A 23,896-nucleotide genomic window follows, 5' to 3' on the forward strand; every position below is an offset into this window, starting at 1 on the left:
TTTGCCCACCAGCAGTGTTATTGCTTGGAAAAGACATGTTGATAACGTCACGTTGATGAATCCTATAGGCTGACTGACTAACAAGGAAATCCATGATTCTGTCCGTACCTGACGAATATGGGACTATGAACTCGAAAATAACTGTTAACTCTGTTATAGGTGCATTCAAAAAATATCCTAAGACATAATCAACTCACATTACCATTACACATATATATAGAATGCTTAAATTAACTTAGATTTGCTGCTTCATGAATTTATTGAGAGATACGTAATACAGAAAACTTTGTATCATATTTCAATTAGCTGAAACCGTATTCAAGGACTTCAAAAACTTCACAATATTTGAAGAAAAGAATTGTGGCCAGTAAGATAGCTACTTAGTTCCTTAAACCGATCACTTTGACAGTGTCAAGCTGTAGAAATTCTTCCTTATCTGCAACAATCTGTAGACTTAAGTATCTTCCCTTAACACCCTTGGGAAAGGTATACATAAGGAATCCGTCTTCCTTTTTGTAAGGTCCTTTGAAAAAATTTAGGAGATCAAAAGAAGAGAAGTTTCCAGGCGTCTCCAAGCAGTTTCCCAGGCGAATCTGGAAGAAACGAACGCCTGTTACTTTTGAAGGCCACCATCAAAGCATTCAGACATTTAAAAGTGATCTTACCTTCTTTGTTTTTGGGGCCCTTTGAAACAGTCATAATGTTCTTGCCATCTCACTGAAGATTTATGATGCAGTTCATAACATTTTCCTAAGACTTTGATAATAGAATTTATAGTAATATTTTTTGCCCCTTTCACATTCATGGCTATTTTTTCCATGTACGGAGTATCATCTTAGGATGACAATGTAGCAAAGAAGAAAGTATTAATTTTGAAAGAGAATCTGGAATTTATAACCCGCAATAAACTCGAGCAATTTTTCTTTGAATACTAATTGAAATTACCAACGGCATTGTTATTTCCAGTCTAAAAAGAGAGAATGACTTCTCATGGAAATAGTTAATTATTTGGAAATGTTCATAAATGTAGATCAACAGAACTGAACTAGGGAAGTAACTGTTACAGATCTAAAAGGAATTTTGGGATCTTCACTTACTCGGGGAGTAAGTCTACAAACTACTTTATTGTTGCTGTTGTTGTTGTCCTTGTTGGGGCTAGGAAAGGTCTATGGAAGAGCCTAAAACGGTCTGAGAAGGGTGTTTTGTATTGAGTTAAAGATACAGGAATTTTAGGATACGATATTGATGATTTATTTATTAGAACGAAAATGTAAAAAATAATAATGTGCATGTTAAACAATCCAGAACAATATTTCTAATAAAATAAATAAGCTGGAGTTCGGATCACGCCTTATTATGATTGTAATAACGAAGCTAAAGGCTATAAGGAATAGTAATATAGTCTACCTGTTTGGCCCAACATTGAAATACGATTTTTTCATTCTTTCACACTTTAGGGCTGTTCAGCAATGTTAATGATAAGTGTTCATAAATCTGAAAAATTTTAAGTGTCTACCTATTTTTATAACTGTATACATATATTGCAGCCATAATTTAAAACATTTATATAATTTGATAACGTACGGAACTTCACTGCAGGCTGAGCTAAATTGCTTTGCCTTTAATAGCGTATTTTTATTTCTATTTGCGTGTGTATACACACATACACACACACAGCCGCAATATCTGCTAAAGGAAGCTACTAAAAAAATAATTACTTTTGCATTAATGTGGTTTGATAATGTGTCATGAATGTTATTTGTTCCATGCAAGATACGTCTGAAGACAAAAGTGACTTTATTATTAGTTCGATCTTGGTATCTGTATACCAGCGTCTGTCGTTCACACTAGCCATTTTATATATATTTTTATATACATATCATGTATATATATATAGTATATATATATATATATATATATATATAATATATATATATTGTGAGAAGTGCCAAGTATCTTGTTACTACACTTAACAATTATTGTTACCTCTCACCAGCCAGACACCTGAACCTTCATCACAGGTAATAAACGACTGAATACTCTAAAGGCAACAGTGATCCCTTAAACAACTTACCAGTATTGCAGAAAATCAGACTAAGTTCATCAAAATAGGTGTGAGTTAATCTTATATGTAATTAAATTAATTAAGGGCATCAGTCCACCAACAACTTTAATAGTCTAAGTATTTCAATGATTTCAGAAGTCTGACTCACTTCAAGTAAAATGAGGAAAACAGCTCAATTACCACTCTGTTTCTACCTAATCACAAATATATGCATGTATACTGGTGAAAAATAAAACACTTACAAAAAATTTTAAATAAAAAAAATTATTATTAAACTCAAAATTTATAAGTGAAATTCACAATATCAGGGAAATTACTGTTACTTGAAAACAAAGCAAAGCTTAATTAATTCTTGAGTTAAATAAAATAAATGTAAATCAAAAGTAATTCATCACAAAATTCAATAATATTGGTTCAATCGAAATTCAAAAGTGTTAGGTAATAATTAAAAATTGGAAATTAATTCTCAAGTGCTAAACAACACTAAAACTTGAAAAGAATTCTAAGTGAATGCAAATGAATTCACAAGTTAAATTTAATTAAATGTGCAACAAATAATTAATGAAAACAACTAAGTCAATCAAATTGTGAATGCAATGAAAACACAGAAAAATGTGGAAAATACCAAAATTGTAAAATGCACTAATCACACGGAACATAAACTAAAAACATACACTTCAATAAGAAAATGGATAAATGCACAAAAAATCATTTAAATAAGAAAATGGATAAATGCACAAAACAAAACAAAACAAAACACCCAAAAAATTTGCAATGTGTGAAAATGTAAATTTCAATAAAAACCACTGTAACTATTAGATGCAACTATTAAACTTTCAAAACTTTACCTTGGTACCAATTGTCTTTCTGCTGCAGCTTGTTTCACAATTTCACCACTCAGTTCACCATATTTCAAAAAAGAAAAGGCGCCGCTACACACTAGTACAATGTTTGTTCAGATTCCACAAAAAGCACTAAATAATACTAAATAACTCTTAGAAATCCAAAATCTAAAAGTTACGAGTGACCAATTTAAGTTATGTTAATATCAAGTATGGCGAGGGAGGAGAGGGAGAGAGAGAGATGTCTGAACATCAGGAATTCAAAGTCTGTAATGAACGCTTTCATTTCGTACAGAAGCTGAGAACAGTGGACATCGCACAAAATGTTTTGGGCATGCGAAAGATGATGCAATTTTTTTTTTTCTAGAAGTTTCTAATATGAAGTAACTTACAGAAAATAGTGAAATCTGCTGTGGTTATCGACAAAGAAAGTATGGGTATGAAAACAAGTCATGTACCATTGAATGTATGCTCAACAAAGGACACGTACTCAATCAAAACAGAAGTCCCTTATCAAACATGACAGGTTATGAAAACAAGACGGAGATCTCGAGTTCCTCTAATCAGAGGTGTTGACATATTACGGAAACAATTCTATCTTGGAACGGACAAAGTGAATCTCTCTCTTTCCACATTCTACATTAAATACTTTTACGTTATGTTATGCAAAATCTGAACATACATTTTTATACATCCTACAACTCTAAGCTAAATAAGGAATCTGAAAATGTGGCAAAACTCTTTTCTAACATTTTATACAGAAGATATTTTCGTTATGAAGTAGCAGCATATAATATACTGCCCCCCCCAGAAGATTGACTATTCACGGTGTTGAATCCAACGATTCGTAATGGGATAAATAATCAGCAACTACATTGTTTTTGCCACTAATGTGCTGCACTCGTAAGATATACTGTTGCAAGCACAAAGACCACCTGGTCAGTCTTTGATTATGGTTTTTCATTCTCTAGATAAATGATAGGGGATTGTGATCAGACGGCACTAAAATTTCTTCATTCGTAGGTCTGTTCACATAAACTTCAAACTTTTTCAATGCTGTGATTAAGGCTAAAGTTTCCTTTTGGGCGATTGTCGAGCATACTTTCTGATATTTTTTCAATTTTGAAGACATGAAACACACAGGATGGAGGATATTATTCATCTTCTTGAAGTAGAACACCTCCAATGTCACAGTCAGAAGCATTAACTTGCATCACAAATTTCTTGTTGAAGTCTGGAGCTTGAAGTACTGGTCTTGAAGTTAAAAAGGCTTTTCTTCTCAAAGGATTCTTGACACTCTGGAGTCCAAACAACTTAGCTTTGGGACTAGTTAAGTCTGTCAAGGGAACTACTACGGCTGAGAAATTTGGGGAGAAACGACGATAGAATCCAGCCATGCCTAAAAATCTCCTGTAGCTGCTTCCTGGTAGTATTGGTGGGGTAGCCTTACGGATACCTTCCACATTAGCATTTACTGGAGCAAGAAGGCCCAACTTCAAACCCAAGATACTGAACAGTTGCCTTTCCAAACTCGCTCTTCTCTAGGTTGACTGTTAGTCCTGCTTTTTGTAGTTTCTTGAAAACTTTCCTCAGAATCTTCACATGTTCTTCCCATGTTGTAGAGTAAATCACGATGTCATCCAGGTATACACCTACTCCTTCTATCGATCCTAGCAGTTGATCCATCACTCGTTGGAATGTTGCAGGTGCATTCATCAGACCAAACAGCAGAACAGTATACTGATACAGTCCAAAAGGAGTAATAAAAGCTGACTGCAACATAGCATTCTCATCTAAAGGAATTTGATAATATCCTTTCAAAAAGTCTATCTTTGAAACAAACTTGGCTTGCCCAATATTATCAAGTAACTGATCTATAATAGGCAAAGGATAATTGTAAGCTACACTGATAGAATTCAGTTTCCTATAATCAGTACATTCTAATGAAACATTTGATTTCTTCACTAACACACATGGAGAACTGAAGTACTTGAACTGGTTCTGCTAATCCAATGTTGCAGCAAATACTCAACTTCTTTCTTCAAAACATCTCGATGATAAGGTGATAAGTGATAGGCTCAAAATTTTCCAAAATTGAAGAATTATTCATCTTGCTTTCAGCTCCCAATTCGTAGCCATCATCGTCTTCTGTAGATGAAGTTGTTGGGTTATTGACACAGTTTCAGTTTTAGTCTCTGAGAAATAAGGTTTCAAGAGGTTCACATGTATCTTCCTTTGTCTTCTTCTTTCTGGTGCTTCAGTCATATAAGTTCTATCACTCAACTTCTCAGTTATCTTGTAAGGACCTTGAATTTATTAGTGAAAGGGGAAATCTCTTGACAGGTAAGAACACTAACACTTGTTGACCAACACTAAAACTTCTTAGCTTAGTCTTAGCATCATATCTCCTTTTCATTTTCTCTTGACTCATTTTCAAGTTTTCTAAAGAGAATTTTCTAATCTCTTTCAACCTTTTCCTCAAGTTCTTCACATATTCACCTTGGCTTTCCTCTTGATTTTCTTCCCAATTTTCTGCAAGAATCTTCAATGGTCCTGCACGCTATACCAAAAATCATCATTAGGTGAACATCCCATACTTTCTTGATAAGCACTCCTAACTTCAATCAACACAATAATGGTAAACCAACATTCCATTCTCTTCCTGGCTCAGAACAATACTTTGTCAGCACACTTTTCAATGTCTGGTCGAACCTTCCTAAGGCACCTTGAGTTTCTGGATGATAAGCAGTGGATAACTTTTGTTTCACTCCCAACAAATTCATCACATCCTGGAATAACTTTCAAGTAAAGTTTATTCCGCTATCACTTTGTACTATTTCTGGTATAATGAATTTTGAGAAAAAAAAAACAACAAGTTTTTTCACCGCAAATATCTTGGCAGATATGTTTCAAACAGGGATCGCCTCTGGATATCTTGTCACAGGACTCATTAATGTTACAATACTCATTTCCCTTCTTTGTCTTCAGCAGCAGTCGAACCATATCTATAATCACTTTGCTAAAGGGTTCTCCTCTAACTTCTATAGGTTGTAGGGGGGCTTTCTGGATGGTTTCATTCGGTTTTCCAGCTATCTGGCAGGTATGACACTCAGGACAGAACCTGCTAACATCTTTGTGAAGTCCAGACCAGAAAAAATATTTCATGATCTTCTCCACAGTCTTCCTGATTCCCATATGTCCAGACTCATGGGATACTGCAACCACTTGCTTTCTCAACGGATATGGAATAAAAATTTGATGATATTCGCCCCATACAGCATCTCCTGGTATATCTGTAGGTCTATACTTTCTCATCAGCAAACCTTCCTTCAGATAGTAATAGGTAGGAGTTTGTTGCATCTCCTCTCGATCAAGAACTCTGAAGAACAAATCAGTTAACGATGCATCCTTCTTCTGCAAGTCCATTAGCTTCTCTCTTGTCACTTGACCAACTTCAAGGGTTGAATTCTCAATATCTGCTAACTCAGCAATGGTAGTTTCACTGCTGTCTTCAGGAACACTTTGACTACTCAGAGTCTCTTCAGGAACATCAGATTCTTCTTCTTCGTCGTCGTCTTCTTCATCTTCTGGGAAATCTCTTCTTGGTCAGCACTATGGGAAACATCACTTCCCTGGAACAATTATTCTAAGCACAAAGATCCTTCACTTGATCCTTCTTGGGTGTGTAAATCCTCAGTTTCTTCACTTGCAGTCCAAGTCCTCTTCATACTTCTGGTAGTTACACAACTAGGAAACAGGTGGGGGTTTATTCTTCTCCAACTCTACTGTAGGACTAATCCTCAATGGTTTGGTCTGTCACGACAGGACAAGGAATAAATGGCACACCTCCAACTTCATTCCCCAACATAACATGTACACCTTCCACAGCCAGTGAGTCCTTTACAGCAAAATCAACATTCCCAGTCACCAATTCACATGACAGGTGTAAGCGCCATATAAGAGTGACTTCCTCGCCTCCTATATACCCTTCAAAATAACTGAATCTCCTGTGAGACTCTTCTCCAACTGAGGGTGAGAACCACGTACTACACACTATGGTTACTCCCTGTATCATGTAATACTTGACTGGTACCTGCACACTTCCTTCTTGAGTTGACAGCATACCCTCATAGATATGGCTGAAAAGTCTCCACACTGCTAAGCCACTCACTGTTTGAGGTAACATTTCCACTGGTTGCTAAACATTCAGCTTGTTTAGTTCAGTCTTCTCTGGAGTCTGATTCTTTCCCAAACTGTTCTTCGTAGTTTGTTTCACCTGGTCACCTTTCACTACTTGACCAACTGGCTTTGACTGCTGTTGATTCCGGTAACACTCTTGACTGTAGTGTCCTACTCTTCCACACTTGAAACAGAACAGCATTAGGTTTCTGTAACTGTCTTGAAAACTGGATGAGGATTTCACATTAGTTTGCTGAGTTGTATTACCTTGTGTACTCTTGGAGTATCACTTGTAGGTTTCCCATTAAATTTGTTCCTGTTATTTGGATAAGACTTAAAACCTGGGCGTTGTTGACTCTGGTACTTGACATTGTAATTATGTTTACTACTATCATATTGTAATCTTCACTCAGTGTAGCATCTTTGTCAAGTTTCTTCACCCCTCTCTCTCAAATAGGCTCTTATATGTTCAGGAATTCCCTTAAGATACTGTTCAAGGACAAGCAATTCTTCTAACTCAATCAAAGGTTTTAACTTTAGCAGCTTCTAACCAACGTTTGAAACACCTTCTCACTTTCTAAGCATAATCTAAGAATGTTCCCTCCTCCATCTTTTCTTAAATTTCTGAATCTTTCATTGTAGTACTCTGGGGTCATCTGGTAAACTTGTAGCACACTGCGTTTAAGTACCTTGTAGTCTTTACACTGATCAGCTGTTAAGGCTAGATAAGCACTTCTCCCTTTACCAATCAAGACACTTCGTAGCAAAACTGACCATTCATCTTCTGGCCATCCCATACCTGAAGCCACTTTCTCAAAGTGATCAAAAAACTCATCTGGAGCTTCTTCAGTAAAACTTAGGGATTAACTTCTGTACTCTTACTACATCAAATACAGGGTCTTGATTACCTTGGTTAGGGTTAGACGGTGTTACAGGTAAGGTGGTCTAGCTCTTATCAATTCCATCTTCCTTTCAAAACCTTACTCTTTCTCTTTCCTCTACTGCTGCTCTTCTTCTCTTTCTCTTCTTTCTTGTTTTTCCCTGTCTATTCTTTCTCTTTCAGCTTGCATTTTAGCTTAATCAATTCTCTTCTGCTTCAATGCGTCTAAGCTCTAACTCTGCATCACTTTTTTCCTTTTTTTCTGCTTGCTTACTCTTAAGATCAGCACGTGCTACATTCAACAACTCTTGAGCCAATTCTAACTCATCTTCATCAGTTATTCTACCAGAGTTTATCAATGATTCCATAGCAATACATCTTATTTGTGCCATTACCAGACTAGTAGACACCATAACCACCACATGCCACTGCTAAGCGCTCACTGTGCTTTAGTCAGAGTGGTTTCAGACAACACTTGGATGGAAGGAGCTGCTAAAAATTCCTGAACCTTGAACTGAGCCATTTTCCTCCAAGTTAGCAACTTACAATTCAATACAATAAAGGCAAAACAAAAACTATATGGTCACTCTCCTAACAAACATATCCCATAACACCACCAGTATACTAGAGTGATAATGAAATCTGCTTTCCTGGGGTCTCTGGGCACCATTAATTACTTGGGGGGAAAGTAGCCAAAGATCTGGTTACTACACTTACCATTCATTAACTGATACCTCACAAAAGCCAGACACCTGAACCCTCATCACAGGTACTAAACGACTGAATACTCTAAAGGCAACAGTGATCCCTTAACAAACTTACCAGTATTGCAGAAAATCAGACTAAGTTCATCAAAACAGGTGTGAGGTAATCTTGTAAGTAATTAAGTTAATCAAAGGGCATCACTCCATCAACAACTTTTAAAAGTCTAAGTATTTCCCTGATTTCGGAAGTCTAAGTAGTCCCTGGTTCTAAGTCACTTCAAGTTAATTGAAGGAAAACAGATCAATAACACTCTATGTTTCTACCTAACATCAATATAATCATAATTATAAATGAAAATATACTGGTTAGAAATGGAAACACTTATACAAATTTTAAATACAAAAAATTTATTATTAAACTCAAATTTATAAGTGAAATTCACAATATCAGGGAAATTACTGTTACTTGGAAACAAAGTGAAGTTTATTAATTCTTGAATCAATTAAGTAAAATTAAATCAAAATTAACTTATCACAAAATTCAAGAAAATTAATTCAATCAAAATTCAAAAGTGTTAGGCAATAATTGAAATTTGGAAATTAATTCACAAGTGCTAAAACGATAATAACAAAACTTGAAAAGAAATTCTAAGTAAATGCAAATTAATTCACAAGTGTTAAATTTAATTAAATGTGCAATGATTAATTAATGAAAATAAAAAACTACGTCAATTAAATTGTGAATGCAAATGAAAATACAGAAAAAAAAAATGTGGAAATTACCACAATTTCAAAAAGTATTAATTACACAGAATATAAAATAAAAAGGCACACTTTAATAAGAAAATGGACAAATGCACAAAACATAAAAATCACTTCAAATGAATAAACACAAAACACAAAAAATTTGCAATGTGTAAAACGTAAATAGTTTCTCTCAAACCACTGTAACCGTCATTTATTAGTTTTTACCAAACCACTGTTCCTATCAGTTATTAGTTGCAACTAATAAAAATATAACACACTTTACCTTTTTGGTATACCAATTTCTTTCTTTCTTGCTGCAGCTTGTTTCACACTTTCACAAAACAAGGTGCCGTTACAACAACAATGTTTTGTTCAGATTCCACAAAAACATTATATAACACTAAATAAACTCTAAGAAATATCAAATCTGAAATTTACAAGTTACGAGTGACCATTTAATAAGTACAAAATCGTTACGTTATTTTAAAATCAAAAGTGCTATGCGATGGAGAGAGAGGGAGAGAGAGAGAGAGATGTGAACGGTTTGAGTCTTGAAGCCCGAATGAAAAACTTCTCCCTTACGGAAGCTGGACTGGAGATAACACAAAACGTTTTGGGCAATAATGCTTCCAGAAACTTCAAAATCTTAAGCAACTTTACATTCAAAATGTGGTAATCTGCACGTGGCTTTGATCAAAGACATATGCGTATGAGTCGATTTCTGCTCAAGAGACACGTATCCGATCGAAACGGAGGTTGAGCGATAATTAAGACTGACATGTTTTGATAACAACGCGAAGACTCGAGCTCTCTTATCAAACGTGTTGACAGATTAGGAAAAACAACTCTAGCTTTGAATGGACAAAGATATTCTCTCTCTTTCTACATTCTACGTTATATATTCTTTTACAATATGTTATGCAAAATCTGAACACACATTTTAAACATCCTAACTCTAAGCTATCTAGGAATCTGAAAAAATGTGGCACAATCTTATAGACAATAATTCTACCATACTTCATACAGTCAAAGAGGGGAAATATGCATTTTTGAAAGAGCAAATATAATAATAATATATATATATATATATATAGATATATATATATATATATATATATATATATATATATATATATATATATTATAATATGTATATATATGAACTGATCTGCATAGAAAATTCATATGTGAGACGTAACGGAAAATCTACTAGATGTGTTGTGCGTATGTATGATCAGAGAGTAACGATCAGATAGATATCACTGATTCATCGAATGCCCAAATGTGGCACAATCTTATAGACAATACTTTATACAGTCAAAGAGGGGAAATATGCATTTTGAAAGTAGCAATATATATATATATTATATATATATATATATATATATATATATATATGTATATATGAACTGATCTGCATAGAAAATTCATGTGTGAGACGTAACGGAAAATCTACTAGATGTGTTGTGCGTATGTATGATCAGAGAGTAACGATCAGATAGATATCACTGATTCATCGAATGCCCATATGATCGTTGGTGGCGTGGTGTGGGTGATTCAAATGAGTGCCATACATCGAAGACCCTTGGTTCCTTTCAATTATAAGAGGCCAATCAGCTTAGACCTGTGACCCAAACAAGTTCAGTTTGAAAAGTTAAGAGTCAGTAGGGAATTAGTGGTCGACGGGTCAGGGCGTGTCTCAAAGACAGTGGTTGGTGCGTGTTGCCTTAGAGTACCTTCCAACTATATAATAATCATATAATTAGTAGCGTAATATTAACAACAGGGCCCTGTGTAACTATTAAGGAAAATACACGTGTTAATTTTATCTTACGTGTTTCATTATACTGGTAGAACCCTTGTATGATCGAAAATCCGGTCATATAAATTGGTGTCAGTCATGTGGTCTTGCCAGTGCATAATAATTAACAGCGTAATTGTGAAGGTGAAATAAACAATGCAAACTCGAAGAAAAGCGGCGCGTGACGGCGGGATTGCCAGTACTAGCAGCACCAGTGCTAACAATAACAGTGCCGAGAAAAATGGACCAATGTGAATGATCAACAAAAAAAGCCCGTCGACCCGCCCCCAATTTCGGCCAACGTCACATCGTTCACGCAAGTGCGATCAGACGGAAAAAATAGAAAAACTGCCAGTGCTAGATGGATCAGTGCCTGAGTTTGATAACTTACGCACTGGCGAAGGCTTCCTTTGATCGAGACCTTTATAAAGTGTGTTGAAAATGCCACAATTGGTTTGGACGATAGAGAAAAGATTGTGCAAGTGAAACAGAAGATCATCGGTAATGCAGCACGACAAATCAGGAGCTGGGACGTCCGTTATTCGGCAGACTGGGGTACTTTTAAACAACACCTCACTCAGCAGTTTGCCCTACATCAAGAGAAGATGAGCTAATAGAACGCTTATGACCCCAGGTTGGGGGTGGGAGAGTTGATTTCAGCCTTCTACTATTGCGTCGGCGAGGACTATGAGTCCCTCACCCCTGACGAAGACCAGACTGAGGGGGAAAAGAAACTTCTGTCGACACATGCTGAAATGAATTCTTCCCTCCTCCGTAGTGGGATTTCTTGTTGACGACAAGAGGCCCTTACACACCTTGCTGCCAAAGGTACAACTCCTATTCAACTACAGACGACGCCAGCAAACAGGGATGGGGGCACAGGCCACTTCCCAACCGGTTGTTGCAATGGTTAACCAATCTAACCCAGCGAATCCTCAGCCAGCCTCACCCACCATCCAGGGGGGGGGCCGGGTCACGCACCCAGGGCCTCGAAGAGGCAAGGGGAAAACAGCCGGGAATTACACAGTTGGCCGTAGCTGAGGGGGTGTGGGAGAGAGGGCCACCTGAGGGCCCAGTGCTCCTCTTTCACGAGCCACAACGTTGTTTTCAATGCAAAGCAACAGACCACCTTGTGAGTGCTTGTTCAAAAAACGACGACGGCCAGCGGAACAATGTTCCCCCCTCACCAAGGAGAGGAAGGGGAAGGCAGCGTGGAGGAGTTGGGAGGACCCCCGACTACACCCACGGCCGCCGGGTCCAAACAACGACCGTGTCCCCGGTAGGACAAGGGATGCCTTGTCGGGGGAGGAGGGGAAGTCAGACAACCCCTCGAGAAGTAGTGGATAGTCCTCCCGTCGCTGCCCATGCTCGGTCATTCAGGGTGCCAGAGAGAAGGTAAGGCAAGAGCCTATCTCCCACCCCTCAATCCACGAAGGAAGCTGTGGTGCCGATCGTGTAAATATGGGTAGGGGAGCGACAGGGAAGGGCGTTGATCGACAGTGGTGCAAGTGTGTCTCTGTTAGAAGAACACCTGGTGACAGGATTGGTGCAGCCTATGAATGGTTCCTTAGTTTTAAGTACTGCAGGTGGTCATCAGATGGTAACCCAGAGGGCTGTGAGGCAACAGGTAACCATCGATGGGCGTGGTGACACATACCTTTTATGTAGTGCCAGCATTACAAGTAGAATAAGGAATTTCAGTTATTTTAGGAATTGATTTTGTGGATAGGAACGAAATAAATAGTGGCTTGCACAGCCGGGAAAGGGATCGAGGTATGTTTAAAGGGACAACGAATCCCCACAGAGGGGGAGAGACCGAGGTGCCTACGAGGTCTCCCTTAAGTCGAAGGGAGCTGGGGGAAAAGTACCCACTGCCCCAGAGGTGGGAGATGTGGCACCACCCCAGACCCTCTCATCCTCGCCGTGACACCCTCACGGAGCATACCGGAAGGCACTTTGTTTTGTTATGATCAGACCCAGAACAAATGGGACGATTTTATCATTCTGGGTCTGAGTGAGGTAATACACAGCGAAGTTAATGTGCCATTTATGAATGTCAGTGACCAGCGTATCGTACTAGACAGCGAGTCGATATGCGACCTTGAACCTTGTAAAATAGCAGATGCTTCTTACACTCTAACGACCTTGGGTAACACATGTCAAGGTCGCAGTGAGGAACGTCTAGGTAGACTCCTCCGAACAGTTGGTGGGTTTACCCTGTTATTTATCAGAATATTGTCAAGGAAATCGTAGAGGTTATCAAGATGTAATCGCGATTGGCGACGAAACCCCAGGCAGAGTAAATAGTTTTCCTTTTGTTATAGAAACCGGGGGTCATCCGCCTATAAGATCTAAGCCTTATAGAATACCAGTTTGTTATCAGCGGGAAGTGGAGAACGAGATTAATAAATTAAGGGAACAAGGGACAATTAGAAAAAGTGAATCCCCTGGGCCTCGCCAATCGTGATGGTTAAAAAGAAGGATGGTTTCTCTTAGGCTATGTGTTGATTATAGGAAGTTGATAGTATCACGAAAGACAATGCATTCCCATTGCCCTCTATCGAAGAGTTGTTGATTAAGGTCAGGGATAGTAAATTCTTCACCACCTTAGATTTAAAGTCAGGGTATCATCAAATACCTATGGACGATAGTAGCAAGGAAAAGACAGCCTTCATAGCTAATGATCAATTGTTTGAATATAATTACCTCCCTTTTGGGGTAAAGAATGCTCCTGCTCATTTTTCACGTGTTATGATGTCCGTATTAGCTCTGCATTAGGACATAGCGTGTTTGTTTATTTAGATGACATAATCATAATAGGTGCTACAGTGAAGAACACAAGAAGAACATTATTGAAGTTTTAGAAGCTTTAAAGCGACAGGGCATGAAAATTATTTCTAACCAAATGTAAATTCTTTCAGCAAGAAGTTGAATTTTTGGGGCACATCGTAACATCTGAAGGCCTTAAGCCTTGTGCCGATAAATGTAGCAGCAATTAGAGAATTTCCCCGACCGAAGAATGCAAAGGAAGTAGCCAGCTTCCTCAGGCTCGCAGGCTACTACCGTAAATTCATAAAAGATTTTAGTAAAATAGCGAGACCGCTAGATTCATTGGAAAGCAGAAAAGATTTTCATTGGGAACGGAAGGAAGAAATGGCTTTTCAAGAATTAAAGATTTCACTCACTAGTAATGAACTATTAGCTTATCCAAAGTTCGATCGAGCATTTGTAGTAACCACTGACGCGAGCAGTATAGCTATCGGGGGAGTGATTTCTTAAGTTGACGATGCAGGGAATGAAAGCCGATTTGTTTTGCATCACGAACATTGAAAGGAGCAGAGAACGAATTACAGTACCTTCGATAGAGAGGCATTGGCTATTTCTATGGATGCTGGAGAGACATCGCTACTTTTACTGGGGCATAAGGTCAAAATTAACACAGATCATCGCCCATTGTGAGATTTATTCAAGAAAGGGGATTTGGGGGACCACTCGACAGGCTCGTTGGATAGAAACGGCTGTTAGAGTTTGATATTGTGGGAATTGAACATATAGCAAGGGAAACAAATAAAGTAGCGGATGCCCTCTCCAGAAGCGCCATAATGGTAGTTACAACTCGAGCAGCAAAGGAGAGAGGAACAACGACGGAAGAAGCAGTTGCTGAGTCAGAGGCAGCCGATGTGGAAAATGGGAATAATTCGGTAACTCCAGAGTTAGGGAGAGAGAAGGGAACAAACGAGTCGTGGGAGCGAAAGGGCTGATCCTCCTAGGTGGTCAGCAAGCCCTGGGAGTGAAAAATGAGTTTGTGATTGATTTGTGTGGTTGGAGTGTTGAGAGGTGCTAAAGGGTCAGAAGGTCTGAGCATGGATCGGGCAGTTGGGCTTATGTAAGGGGTGCGAGGTAAACAGTTTCCCGATTTCCTAAAGGTGCCCAGAAGTATGTTCTTCATTGAAGGAGATATTTTGTTTTGTAAATATGAGAAGAGACCGGGCGATATCCGATCTCGCGTCGTCCTTCCTCCCTCTTTGGTAGAGAAAGCCATCCACATGATACTACAGCATTACAAAATTTATAAGCCAGTGCCGCACATATGTAATACCATGACCACAAACACTCTATTCCAAAGGCTCGCATGTGGCCAGTAGAACCAATTAAATTTAACAGGAGTGCATATCAATGTCGTAGGACCCTTCCCTCCTGGAGACGGGCAGTTCAATATGTATGTGTGATGGTGGAGGATGCGTTCACGCGTTATACGCACAACCTACGCAATGGTGGATAAGACCGCAACATCGGTTGCCAGAGCTTTGTGTTCATTCATAACGAAATTCAGCTGTCCTCGTACTCTAATCAGTGATAATGGGACGTGACTTTGTTAATGAAGTGATAAAAGAGCTGACAAAATTATTTAATGTGGAAAACATTTCACGATCGTATCTACTGGCCTTCAGCCAATGGGTTTGGTTCGAATCCCATAATAGAGAAATGACAAATATTTTGAAATATTTAGTGGCAGGCAGTCCGAATCAGTGGGCAGAGATGTTGCAAATGGCAGAATTTGCACTTAATACTGCGTATACAGCTCCATAAGAGATACCCCGTATTTTTTAGTGTATGGACAGGACCCTTCATTGCCATATACTGTGATCATAGACCCTAGAACTTTACCGTTATATAGCGTCGAGCAATACTGGGTGATGTTCGGTAACCGCAGGTTTTTGTTTTTGTGCTCCAATTTAAAGAAGAATGTAATGTGTTCAACGTGGTGATATACAATTGATTATTTCATTGATTCTTACATAATTTCTTTTTCATTAAAGAACATGCTTACAATGTGATGCGTGGAATTCAGAACAGACTGTAAATTGCCAATTGTAAGCACGCAATTTGACCCTGGCTTGCTAAGTTTAGTTTTTATTCTGCATGAATTATTAATAACATTTCTAATAACATTTCGGTCGGTAAGGTACTCAAATAATAGTGCACAAATGTTAGAGACTAAATTAAGGAAAAATGCATTTAAATAAATAATAAAGAAAAATTAGTGTTATGAGTTCTGCAGGACGCAGAACTTGTGGGGGGTAGTAGTGGTGAACTGATCTGCATAGAAAATTCATGTGTGAGACGTAACTGAAAATCTACTAGATGTGTTGTGCGTATGTAAGATCAGAGAGTAACGATCAGATAGATATCACTGATTCATCGAATGCCCATATGATCGTTGGTGGCGTGGCGTGGGTGATTCAAATGAATGCCATACATCGAAGACCCTTGGTTCCTTTCAATTATAAGAGGCCAATCAGCTTAGACCTGTGACCCAAACAAGTTCAGTTTGAAAAGTTAAGAGTCAATAGGGAATTAGTGGTCGACGGGGTCAGGGCGCGTCTCAAAGACAGTGGTCAGCGCGTGTTGCTTTAGAGTACCTTCCGACTATATAATAATTCATATAATTAGATAGCGTAATATTAGCAACAGGGCCCTGTGTAACTATTAAGGAAAATACACGTGTTAATTTTTATACTTACGCGTTTCATTGTACTGGTAGAACCCTTGTATGATCGAAAATCAGGTCATATATATGTAAGACATAGGGATTTTGATTAATAATATATTGTTCGTGCATTCTCTGTGACCTGTGGAATGTGGAGGACAGGGCAGAGTAACGACCTGAGAATAGCTGATCAATGAGTTTCTAGGGGATGGCGTGAGATAAAAGTGCTTAATTCAGGAAGTCAATGTACGACAGTTTATGAACTCTTCCCAAAGTGCTTGTGAAACTAGATGCAGCTAGAACCGCGAGGCGCTAGCGAACTGTGCATTCGTATGTGCGTGTGCGCCTCTTTCTGTTAAAAGCGTTCATACCCAAACCTATGGGAGGGATTTTGACAGAGGGCTTCGAGTCATAGGCAAAGATGCCGTGGCATTCGACCGGGAGTTTTTGTGCCATAGTGTTTAGTGTCGGTTGGGAATGGGTAAGTGTTACCTTTACTTTAGCCAAAGGGGTGGCTTGTTGATATCTTGTAAGATGTTCCATTTTATTAACTTTGTCTTTAAACTTGTGTGTGTACTTACCGGGATGTGTTCTGTATCTTTGACAGACGGTTCTGGATTTCGGTTGGACAGAGTTCCCAGGACTTTTGGGTGATCATTGACGAATGAGTTGTTTTAAGTTAGTCTGTAAGACTGGATTACTTAGTTAATCGACTTAGTTGTTATTGTAAATAAACGTTATGTTATGATGCAACTCTCTCATTTTCATTACCTGTTAGAATGGAGAGAAAGAGGAGGAGAGAGAGAGAGATGGGGTGATTGCCAGATAGAGAGAGAGAGAGAGAGAGAGAGAGAGAGAGAGAGAGAGAGAGAGGCTGTGTATGTAATGGAGTTATGGGGTCTGCCTTCCGTTTCGTGTCCACGCTTACCTAATGAATACATGGGGTTTTCCCCATGTTTAATATATATATATATATAGATATATATATATATATATATATATATATATATATAATACTATACATATTTATATATAGGTATGTATAATATATATATATATATATATATATATGTATATTATATATATATATATATATGTAAGTGATTGCATAATAAAAATATGGAATGTTATTCCATATATATAAAAGACTAAAACTAAAGAGGTCAACCAGATTGCTTGCAGGAATGTGATCAGACCAGAGACGATAAAGTATGTAGGCTAAGATGACGTGCCCTCACCTGTGTTCATTCATTGTTTTGAAACGTTAGTCCAAGCTCCCTGCTTGAGACAACTACCGCGACCTATAATTCAAATGGCCTACGTGATCTCTAATGTGTCTCATTTTGTAGTATGCTCATATGTTCGAGCTACTGTCTGCTTCCTTTATGATTGTAACCGAGATGGTAGTCAGAATAGAGTTAGCCATCATCATTGGCAGACCTGTACCTCTTTACCTAAGTTTCATCATGTAGAACAGAATAGAGTTAGCCATCATCATTGGCAGACCTGTACCTCTTTACCTAACTTTATCATGTAGAAGGGAACAGAATAGAATTAGCCATCATCATTGGCAGAAAGCGATCAAGCTTATCGTCATTAGAAGACCTGTACAATCCTACTTGATCTTCACCATGTAATCTCAGAGAATATAAGTATTTTTTGTACTTCGTGGTTTCTGCTAGAGCCTCACATCATTGCCGAATCATCATGAGTTTAACACATCGTCGTCATAACCAAAGAAGATAATACCGACTTCGTAAGTGATCTACAAACCCCAAGACACTCCATGAATATGGAAGTAAGCATACCAACCGACTTAGCGTAAGATTATCGCAAGTCTAACATTACCTCATAGGCGCCTTATTATACGAGGCAACAGCCCTAATATATATATATATATATATATACTATATATATATATATATATATATATATATATATATATTATATAGATTTATATAAAACTGTTGCAACTGACGTAACCCGTTCCAGGGAGGACTCTGATCTTACCTCAAGGTCATGTAGCCTTTCTGGATAGGAATCTTGGCGACTCAGAATCAGATATGGTAAAACACCCGTTCCGATTCCCAGATCGATCAGCCACCAAGGACGGATTTCATTTACGGAATGGAATATCGTGGAGTTGCTGTCATCGACGGCCATCTCTGGAACCATTGTTCTAGAAAATATACAAGAATTAATGAAGTTTCAAGTACTGATTACCGTTCTCAGACATTTTCCTCGTTTTGCATGTCATGAGGTGTCCTTAGTTGAGAAATAATTATTTATTTTTCTTTAAACAATTATGCTAAGAATGGGAATGTTCTTGACTGTCACGTAAGATTCTATTCTTTTGCCACCTTCAGTATTTACAACAACGGTTCTCTTATCTGTTCAGTTTTGTGGAATTTCATTTGTTTACGTATTCAGGACCCTGCTTTTTGTCTCCTAAACGAGGAAAAGGACAGCAAACTAAAGATTATTAGATACTGCAGTGTTTCTCCTCTAATGAACTTCCATAAAGGCTCTTGTAACATGTCATTAACAGTTCTTGATCTCCATTTTCACTGGCAATTAAGGGAAGCAAAATATTTCATGCGACCAATGAACCGATTTCCATCTCATGAGACCTTTGCATCCTTTCCTTTGTTGTTGCAAAATTTACTCCACCAAATTGATATAATTACTACAAGACAAAACACAGATAACTGTAAGTTGAGAAGACTCACTTATAAATACTGTCCGAATCTGGGTTATAAATGCTGCTCGAAGATGTGTTTTTGCCTCGAGCGATGTCATGAAGAAAACCAAATCCAAACTTGGCATTTCGATGTTCGCTGGGACATAACAAACATCGATTGACTTTGTGAACATTGCCCCGCAACAATCCAAAATCTATGAGAGAAAGTAAGAGCATAATTTGTACACGATATGATAAATCACGTCAACACTACCTGTGACATATTTTCTTGAACCTATTTATTATATGAAGTTTTGCTTGTTTTATTTGTTTTACTGAAAGAATTGTGGAAAACCCTTTATTAAATGGACTGATTCATATCATTTATTCAACAGCAAACCCCCATTGTATCGTCTACGACAAAGTTTCAATCGGAGTTTTTGTCACCAAAGCAATTTATTACTCTTATAAAAAATCATTCAAATCAATTCTGAGCTGCATTCATAGAATTTCGCTGGAGATACTTCTAACAAATTATTTTCCAACTTAGTCTCTGCTGATTTGAACATTCAAGCCCTGCTGCTATCCCTTCACAAGGGAAGGCTGCATACTTGGCTTCCAAATGTTCTTCTACAGCTGAGGTGGCTGTTAGAAGTACTGGAATTAGACGGTAATTCAAACCCACTACCAAATGCACTTTATGGTTAGTGGGACATTGTCCTCAAACCGGGGTCTCCGCGTTCTTTAGTATGAGGGCCACATTGTAGATACAGTGCATCCTCCGTATTTGTGTTCAGGGCAATCGTGGACTCACACATTCACAGATTTCTCTCTGGACCATTTCTACCCATTATTCGCATATTCAGGGTATTTTTATATGAGAAATAGCCACAAATTCCTGGTATTTTTTCAACAATTTCCTCATAAAATGCACTTTTATTTGTGATAAAACTATTTAAAAAAAGGTATAAACATTTTTAGTGGGGGTTTCTAGAGTTTTAACTAACAAAATAGGCAGTTTCAATCATTTTTATGGGAGTTTCATCTATTCGCGGATTCTAGCTATTAGTGGGAGGGGTCTGGTACGCGTCCCCGCGAATACAGGGGGAATACTGTATTACACGTCACTGCAGGCCACAGAAAGAAATAAGAAGCACCAATTTCATATATTTAATTATTGCAAACTAAAGTAAGTAAATGGGAGATATTCTAAAGAGAATTTGTAATCATTAAAGGAGGTAAACCAGAAATATACCCGCCTTCATTTTTGTTCAGCAACATTGATTGAATGATGGTTGCTGGAAAAACTGAGATTTATAATTATGGCTCCTGAATATTATCTGCAGCAGCAGCAGCAGCAGCAGCAGCAGCAGCAGCAGCAGCAGCAGCAGCAGCAGTAGTAGTAGTAGTAGTAGCATTTAGATTCAGCCAGACTTGTGCAGGCATGGGCTCTTGCTTATCAGCAGCCCATAACTGATGGTTGATACTCTGCAAGCTTCACTGGAGCTATGACTCAGCTCAATTTTAACCACTGGGCCAGAAATGAAAAGAAGTAGTGGGAGAGAAAATGTTATAGCAGCAAGTTCCAGTAAGTAGGAGACCTAGACCTCTAGACTTAGAGCAACAGCACTCCAGCGCAACAGTTTTCTCTGCAGTTCATGTTACTTGATCAGTTCTAATGATAAGCGCCTCAGTGGCGTGATCGGTAATGGTCTTGGCCTGCCACCTCAGTGGCTATAGGTTAGATTCTGAGGCATTCCACTGAGCGGTTAGAGATGTGCATTTAAGGGGATAGAAGTTCACTCTCGACGTGATTCGGAAGTCACGTAAAGCCGTTGGTCTTGTTGCTGAATAACCACAGCTTCCATGCAACGTAAAAACACTATACAACCAATCAAGCAAACGAGTTCTAATGATAACACTACCCATCAATATCAATATCAATGAGTTTTGTACGACACAAAAGAATTTATGGGTTTTGGAAGAGGCCATTTTCTACTAAGGTATACTGGCTTTTACAACTTTCAAGCAAAGGTAGCCTACAGTTCTGATATCGAGAACTTTTTCCATTGGCTTCGGATACTCCAATTTAATAACTCACATTTGATTGGATTCTAAGGAGCTCCAGAGTCACTGGTTTAATTCAGTGTAAAATAAAGTTGCTAAAGATAAAGACATGAGAAAACAGAGACATGAAATTCAACAAGATTAAGTAACCTCATGAAATAGCTAATAAAGTTAAAGTCAAGTAAATTCGTCATATAGTAATAAAGTTACTAAAGATTGGAAGCGAATAAACAGAGAATAGAAAATTCAACAAGATTAAGTCAACTCGTGATATAGCTAATAACACTAAAACTTATAAAACATCCAAGAATAAACAAATTGACAGACTGGGTCCAGTACCCCAGTTGCCACTCTATCAGAGAACCTTGTTTTGAAGACCTACCTGCATCAACCTTCTTTTTAAGAAGTTCCAGTTGCTCGTTGGTGACACACTCGTTTTTCATGGAGTTCAGTATCGTCTCTAATCCTGAAACAGAAGGAACACGTTTTTAAAATCTTCAAAAACCATAGAGGGTAGAATGCCATGACCAATGACACAAAAAAAATGACTGAGCTTCAAGGGGGTCAGACATAAACAAAGGTATTCTGTTTGAGACCAAAGACCAAGCGCCGGGACCTATGAGGTCATTTGGCGTTGAATGGGAATTTACGACTAAAAAGGACTAAAAGGTTAACAGGAGGAAAACCTCAAAGCAGTTGCACTTTGAAACAATTGTTAGAAGGTGGAAAGTAAGATGGAAGAAAGAGAATATGAACAGCGGTACAGTAGAAGGAATTAAAGGAATTCCAGCTAGGGACAGAAGGGGCGCTGCAAAGAACTTTGGGTAATGCCATAAGTGCCCCACATGAAGTGCCCAGGCGCCACTAAAGCCCCGTACACACTATGCATCAAGATGCTCGCAGTGTTAGATGGATGCGTTGAAAAACTGCTTTTTCAACACGATGCTGCATCACCAATGTGTTGATGGGACAGAGCCATTTCATTGCGCAGCTTAGTGATGCACCAACTTTCAGAGGGAGAGGATGTCCGCTCACCACCACCCGCCAAACCCCTTGCATGGACAAGGACTAACACTACATTTTATTGAATTACTGAAGGAACATCAAAGGCAAGCATTACAAGATGAGAAACATCAGGAGTGCAAGGTTGGAAACCATAAAATCAGAGTTATCGAGTTTTGTAAACTGTACATTGCGGAATGAAAACATTACTAAAAAGCTGCACACCCTGAAGACACAATTCTACAGGGAAATGTCTGCAATTAAAGCATCATAGAAGTCTGGAGCTGGCACGGAAGATCTCTACACTCCGAAGTTATGGTGTTTTGATGAGCTGCGTTTCTTGTAATAAAAAAAATATTTGTGTATTTTGTACCTATATTTGAACCTTACTTTCAAATAATCCTCCCTAAGGCCATTATAGGTGGCTTCACAGGTTTCGGGGATGATTAGACCGAGGCTCTGTTTTGAAATCCTGGTTGAATATTGGAGGCTTGCATACGATCCTCCAGCTGCAAGAACGAGCTCCTCGTGATATGCTGTCTCGAGAACTGTGTCCTGCTTACAGATATGGTTCAATTTTTTTTCCAACAATTTATAAAATGCAAGGAATTGGCATTCTTGTGTAATTTTCAAAGACTGTTGGATTTTCGACTTGTAGCTCCAAAAATATTTCATTGAAGCTTCCCTTCAGAGGTCGCCGAGAGAGCCATTGCTTACACCACAAGGTTCTATGTTTCTTCGTCAAAAGTTTCTTTTTTGCAGAACACAGAGCAACTACACCCCACAGTAGTCTCTCCCACAAAGTACATCAGTTTGGCCGCTATTAATTTTTTTCAACACCACTACTTCATCACGAGGCTGATACGTGATGGCATAGTGTGTACCAGGTTTTTCACGCTACAGTCGCCATGGTGCTGAAGCCTTGGTACAGTCAAGTTCTTGAGACTAATCATAATGGTGCTTTTCAATTTAAACCTACAAAATTCCGAGTCAGTGATTACTAAGCTACACAAAGTAAAGGAATTGAAGACATTCCATTAATCAAGTCATGAAAAACATTAACAGACAGGAGGAATTGCTGGTTCCTCCAGTTACTCCATATTATTATGACTTCTCATGTTATCCTGATCAATACTTAAATCACTTGTTACCTTGTCTGCAAGGTTTTATATACCAAGACCAAAAAAAATACTTCTGATATCTTTCCAACCTATATCAATACTACTATTTTTTTTTCTGAGATCCTTGTTTTGCTGACCTACCTGCATCAACCTTGTTGTTAAGAAGTTGCAGTTGTTCGTTGGTGACAGACTCTAATCCTGAAACAGAAGGACATGTTTTTTAAATTTTCAAAAACCATAGAGGGTAGAATGCCATGACCAATGACACAAAAAATGACTGAGCTTCAAGGAAGGGAGTTAGACACACACACACATAT

The 23,896-nt window shown here is 38.3% G+C and overlaps 1 protein-coding gene and 1 long non-coding RNA gene across 2 annotated transcripts in view; one reads left to right on the top strand and one right to left on the bottom strand.

The window, feature by feature from the left end:
- The window catches only part of LOC135225860 (fucolectin-5-like), a 99,783-nt gene that overhangs the window by 25,903 nt on the left and 49,984 nt on the right, over positions 1–23,896 (top strand). The gene's annotated exons all lie outside the window — the stretch shown is intronic.
- Positions 102–19,521, bottom strand: LOC135225502 (uncharacterized). The gene is made up of 3 exons (XR_010317013.1): positions 19,439–19,521; positions 18,720–18,888; positions 102–593 (listed from the first exon to the last, which is right to left on the bottom strand). It is a non-coding gene; the product is annotated as an uncharacterized LOC135225502 (long non-coding RNA).

This window comes from Macrobrachium nipponense, chromosome 13 (assembly GCF_015104395.2).
Source record: "Macrobrachium nipponense isolate FS-2020 chromosome 13, ASM1510439v2, whole genome shotgun sequence".
Taxonomy (NCBI): Eukaryota; Metazoa; Arthropoda; class Malacostraca; order Decapoda; family Palaemonidae; genus Macrobrachium; species Macrobrachium nipponense.